We start from the raw sequence: 5,621 nt of genomic DNA, 5'->3' as shown, positions 1-5,621 counted from the left end.
GGAATACTATTGTGCTGTAAGAAATGAAGAGCAGGAGGAGTTCAGAAAAACCTGGAGGGTCTTGCGAGGGCTGATGATGAATGAGATGAGCAGAACCAGAAGAACATTGTACACAATATCATCAACATTGTGTGTTGATCTACTGTGATGGACTAGATTCTTCTCACCAATGCAATGGTACAGAAGAGTTCCAGGGAACTCATGATGGAAGAGGATCTCCAAATCCAGGGGGGGGAAAAAAAGAACTGTGGAGTATAGATGTTGAATGAACCATACTATTTCTTTTGTTTTTGGTGCTGTTGTTGTTTTTCTATTTTGAGGTTTTTCCCCATTGCTCTGATTTTTCTCTTATAACATGACTAATGCAGAAATATGTTTAATGTTATTGTATATGTATATGTATATACATACATATACATATATGTGTGTGTATATATATATATAAAAACCTATGTCAGATTACCTGCTGTCTAGGGGAGGGGGGAGGGAGAGGAGGGAGGGAGAAAAATCTGAAATTGGAAAGCTTATATGAACAAAAGTTGAGAACTATCTTTACATGTAACAGGAAAAAAATAAATAAAATAATTTATTTTTTAAAAATAGACTACAACATGAGTAAGAAACAAAAAAGGACCCTTACCATTGACAGCTTCTATGGTGAAAGAGAAGACCAAAGCACAAACTCAAATGAGTTTATCAAAATGCCTACAAGTGAAGCCTCAAGTACAAACACTGGTGCAGTCCATGCTTGGTCAATGAATGCCCATGATGTGACCAGTTCAGAGTGGGATCCTGTTGGATGTGTCTCCACTAAGCCCCTTGGCCTGAGTAGGACATGACCCCCAGCCATTTGCACCCAGGGCTGTTCCAGATTTCCTGGGCTCTGGATCATAAAGCCAGGGGCACACACACATCTGCCCATCACTGCCGCTGTCGCCATCATTATCTCCCCACCACAAAGCTGGGCTGGTCCTCTTCTGCCTCCTCTTCCACTGCCTCTTCTTCACTGTCACTAGACGGATGCTCTTGAGAATGGTCAGAGCCTTCCTTCTGCTGCTGCTCCTGTTTCGCCTTCTTAGCCAGTAACTTCTCTTTCAACTTCTGACGCTTCTTCCAGCGTTTTGCAGTCGGCTCCTCGTTTGTATCTCCTGGAATTCTGCGTCCATTTTTTGCTTCTCAGCCATGGCGTAGATGAAGTCCTGTCTCTGATATTCCCTGCGCCAAAGATGTCTGTAGACATGAAACTCCCCACTGCCGGCACTGGAACCCATAACATCTCTGACAAATTCGGGAGGAGGTCTTGGAACCCAATCATCTATTTCTTCTGGAATAGGCACGGTCTTATCCGGGTTCTTCATGAGCTGCTCCAGCTTGAGCCGCTGCTCCTCGGCCGAGTTCTTGGGGATGATGAGCGGCTGCGGAGCCCGCACAGGCGACGACACTGAGTTCGCCATAGCACGGCAGGTCCTCTTCTGCCCGCGGCCACAGGGCGAGCGCCGTGACTTATTCTTTTTTTTTTTTTAAGTGAGGCATTTGGGGTTAAGTGACTTGCCCAGGGTCACACAGCTAGTTAAGTGTTAAGTGTATGAGGCCGAATTTGAACTCAAGTACTCCTGACTCCAGGGCCGGTGCTCTACCCACTGCGCCACCTAACTGCCCCAACCATGACTTATTCTTTGTTGTTGTTTTGGGTTTTGTTTTGTTTTGTTTTGTCTTTTGTTTTTTTGTTTTGTGGGGCGATGAGGGTTAAGTGACTTGCCCAGGGTGGTGACTTATTCTTGATAAAGGTTTTGGGTAGGTGAGCTTTTGTTTGACACTTTGTTTACATTTCCCTGAAGCAGTGTAAACATGCCTGTGGAGAGGAAGGGGCTCTGGGGGGAACACTTCTAGAGCTTGTGTGACTGTGAATCCAACTACACAGTCCTAAATCCAGTGCTTAGGCCAGTGCCTGAGGAGGGGCAGATAATTAAAGACTGTGGGTTGATTGGACTTAAAGGAATTAAGTAATTAGGGCTCTGAGACTGGTGGTGAAGGCCCAAGCTGTTGTACATGCATACCAATAGAAGTGTGACGGAGAGGGAAAAAATAAAGATACTCTGAGAGCAGGCTCAGGTCATGGGAGCCAGATTCGAGGCTGGTCTTACTAGAAAGCAGAGGAGATTTGAGGCAGCTTGATGGTAATAGAGTGCTGGCCTGGGCATCAAGAACACCCGAGTTCCAATCCTGCTTGAGACATTTACTCCCTTTCTTTTCTGTTTGTCCCTTTGAGCACTTGGTTCTTGATGCCATGGCTACCCTACATGGCCCATGTAGACTTCCTTACTTCAGGGACTGGGTCTCTGGAGGAGGCTTTGACTGCCTCCCAGAAGATAGTAGTTGTCCAGTTCAGAAATCAGAAAAAGTGCAGCTTGGGCCTGGCTGGGCTTACTCAGACATTGAGGTCCTTTAATGAGTCTGGCTGTGGGATCATCTGGTCAAAAGCTCTCACTTTGTCTAAGTACACTTGTTGTGGTTGTTTTGTCATTTTTCAGTCATGTACAACTCTCCCTGAGCCAATCTGGGGTTTTCTTGACAGAGATACTGGAGTGGCTTGCAGTTTCCTTCTCCAACTCATTTCAGAGATGGGAAAACCTGAATCAAACAGGGCTAAGTGACTTGGCCAAGGTCACACTGATGGCAAGTGTCTGAAGCCACATCTGAACTCAGGAAGCTGAGTCTTCCTGAATCCAGGCCCAGGACTCTATCCACTGTGCAATCTATCTGCCCTGTACTTTACACTTAGTAAAATACCTACACTTACTAAGTACCTTACACTTAGTAAATAATTAAAAGACTGCTATGATGAAATGATCAAGGGAATAAACACCTTCTTCATTGTTTCTGAGGAGTGAACACTTTGATGTACTCAGAAAGTGGCTCAGAGTTTAATGAAAGTGAATGAGGTGCTGAGTTGGGAATGTAACTAACCACTGAGGGGTGGTCCTGGGTGAGAGGGGATAAAGGGATTTTTCTACTTTACCACTCATTATGAGGATAGTAATTCACACCTTCTTCAGTGAATGGAAAAGGGGTGGAGATAACTGGGAAACCATCTATAAAAGCCCAGTTGTGGCTCAGGTTGAGAAATCCCTGATCAGAGCCTAGACTCCAGTAGGAGCTGTGTTCCTGGCTGCACCATCTAGCAGGACATCCGAAGTAGGTTTCCTCCTGGAGAAATGCCCTTTTTCTCGCATATCTGGGAGAGAGCTGGGCTGTTGAGGAGACTTGCAGTCAGTAGACAGAGGGGGTTTGCCTCAGAGCCTATGACCTGGCCATAGCTCCATGACCCCCTAACTCAGGCAGGCTGTCAGGATCAAATGTGCAACTACATGGAGACTGAATAGAGTTCTTGAGGTTGGCCTGATGCTAACAGTAGATCAGAAAAAGTCAGAAGGGCAGGAGTGTCCTGATTTGCATTCAGTGGTACATTGATCTGACCTGAATTGGCTTAGGGTCACTGGGTGCAGTTGTATTATTGGGGAGGTCCTGAGCCAGCATCCAAAAGCACTGGAGTGATCCATCACCAATTGCTTTCCTTGCCAGGTCCTACCTATAGACTCAGCAGGCAGGCAGGCACTCAGTCAGTCAGGATACAAAGGTTCCATCTAACTTCTGATGGCTGTCTAATTAAGGGCAGGGGAAGCAGAATGCCAAGCTTTCTATCCAAACTTTGACTCCTTTCCCATCAACTACCAGTTCCACAATGGACACCCATAGCACTTAACCAAGAAAACTCCTTTATCCAAATTAGTAGCCAAACAAAAATGAGAGAAGATATACAGAGAATAGAGAAGCCAGAGTAAAGGAAATACAGAGGTAAAAGTCATACAGAGTAAAGGATCTCTTCCTATTGGCAGTGAAGTAACTCATCTCAAAGAGATCTCCAGCCAGGGGGAAAGTCCCCAAAGTTCCTAGTATAGCAAGCTGGGGTTAGGGACATGACTGAGACTATCATTGTTCAGTCATGTGCAACTCTTCCTGATCCCATTTGGGGTTATCTTGGCAAATGAGAAAACTGAGGCAAACAGGGTTAAGTGTCTTTCCCAGGGTCACAGAGCTGGTAAGTGTCTGAAGTGGCATTTGTACCCAGGTCTTCCAGACTCCAGATGCAGAGCTCTAACCATTGAGCCACCTAGCTGCCCTATCAGTTTCTCCCCTTGTCTTCCTAGAGTCTTTTCCTTCAGCAACTTCAAGTAAGGTTGGCCTCCATCTTTTCTCTTGAGGCTGGAAGCCAGAAGTTCCTGAAGCAACTCAAAGCTTCAAAAAGGACTCCCCCAAAATCTGGAGCTCTCTCTGATCTTGCCAACTTCACTCAGCCCCACACACAGATGGCAGAGGTCATTCACCTCCACCAACAGAGTCCCACAGCAATGGGCTTTGGGAGAGAGGTTACAAAAGGACAATATAATGACAGGCTTTCTTAATGCTTCAAAAATTAAAGTAATTAACATTAGTAATAACTATATTTCATTCCTTTTCACAGTGACATTTTCCACATCATTTTCTTTAGATTTTGAGACAAGTTGACTCTGCCCCCTCCTCAAATGCCCTATCCACGAATTCTTGTTTCACAGACCAGCTCCTAGAAAAGGGAATGTACAATGTTTGCTTCCTCTTTCTCACCTGTAAGCTGTGTTTGAACTCACCCACAAAAAAAAACTGATCAAAAAAGTGATCCCCATCTCAGTGATTGAGCCTCCAAAGGTGGAGGTGGAGTAAAGAGTTTGGTTGCCAGATAAAGGGGACGTCATTAGATGAGACTCCTGATAAGTCAGAAGATTTCAGTCCAACAGCCAAAACAGCTCTGGAGTGAGCAGGAACTGACTGATTCCATATTGACATTTTGGCTAATCAAATCTACTTTGACATTAATCCTTCTTTCTGCAGATGCAAGAGGTGAAAGAGAAATCATTGCCTCAGGACCAGGCATCTCCTGGGACTTGTACAAGAGGAGCCCAAAACTTGGACATTTCGATGGATACCCTTCAGCCAGAAAGCAAATGCCCATGGGCCCTGGCTTTTGTATATGAAAATTTAGAAGGACTGAACCCCTCTGAGGTGGACAATGTAATCATAGCAGCCTCAGAGCCCCAGCCAAGACATTGCTGCTCCTGCTGCTCTTGCTGCTCTGACTGCTCCTGCTTCTCTGGTATCTCTGGCATAATTTTTTTCCGAATTCTCCTGGCTCTCTTCATTTTTATCATTGTCGTAATAGTACATGTATTCTTCGTGAAACCCTTTAAAGGCTCAACACCAAAACCATGACATCCTTGCATGTATCCCCAGACTTGGCACAAATCACAGACTCGCAAAGACTGGCTTCTGGATCCTGCTTCTGCTCTTACCACTTAAATGAAGTTAGAGCAGCTCCAATCACTCAGTATACTGTCCTATTTTCTGCCTGCTGTAAGGTACATGAGGTTTCATCTTTCAGTACAAATCTCCTCCTTGACCAACTCAGACTAAGGCCCTGACAAGCTTTGCCTGTGGCTTGTGAAGAATGCCTGTCTCCAGATCTGCCTGTCCTTCAAGTCTGTGAAGCCTGAAATAACTCCTGTTATCTGCTACCTTCCCTCAGTCCT

General features: G+C 45.3%; 1 pseudogene; it reads right to left on the bottom strand.

The window, feature by feature from the left end:
• Window positions 1-942: 942 nt before the first annotated feature.
• On the bottom strand, window positions 943-1,454 carry LOC122745835 (annotated as a pseudogene).
• Between the last annotated feature and the right edge of the window lie 4,167 nt (window positions 1,455-5,621).

This window comes from Dromiciops gliroides, chromosome 3, assembly GCF_019393635.1.
Source record: "Dromiciops gliroides isolate mDroGli1 chromosome 3, mDroGli1.pri, whole genome shotgun sequence".
Classification (NCBI taxonomy): Eukaryota; Metazoa; Chordata; class Mammalia; order Microbiotheria; family Microbiotheriidae; genus Dromiciops; species Dromiciops gliroides.
The sequence above is the reverse complement of the archived record's forward strand: the minus strand, read 5'-3'. Positions and strand labels throughout refer to the sequence as shown.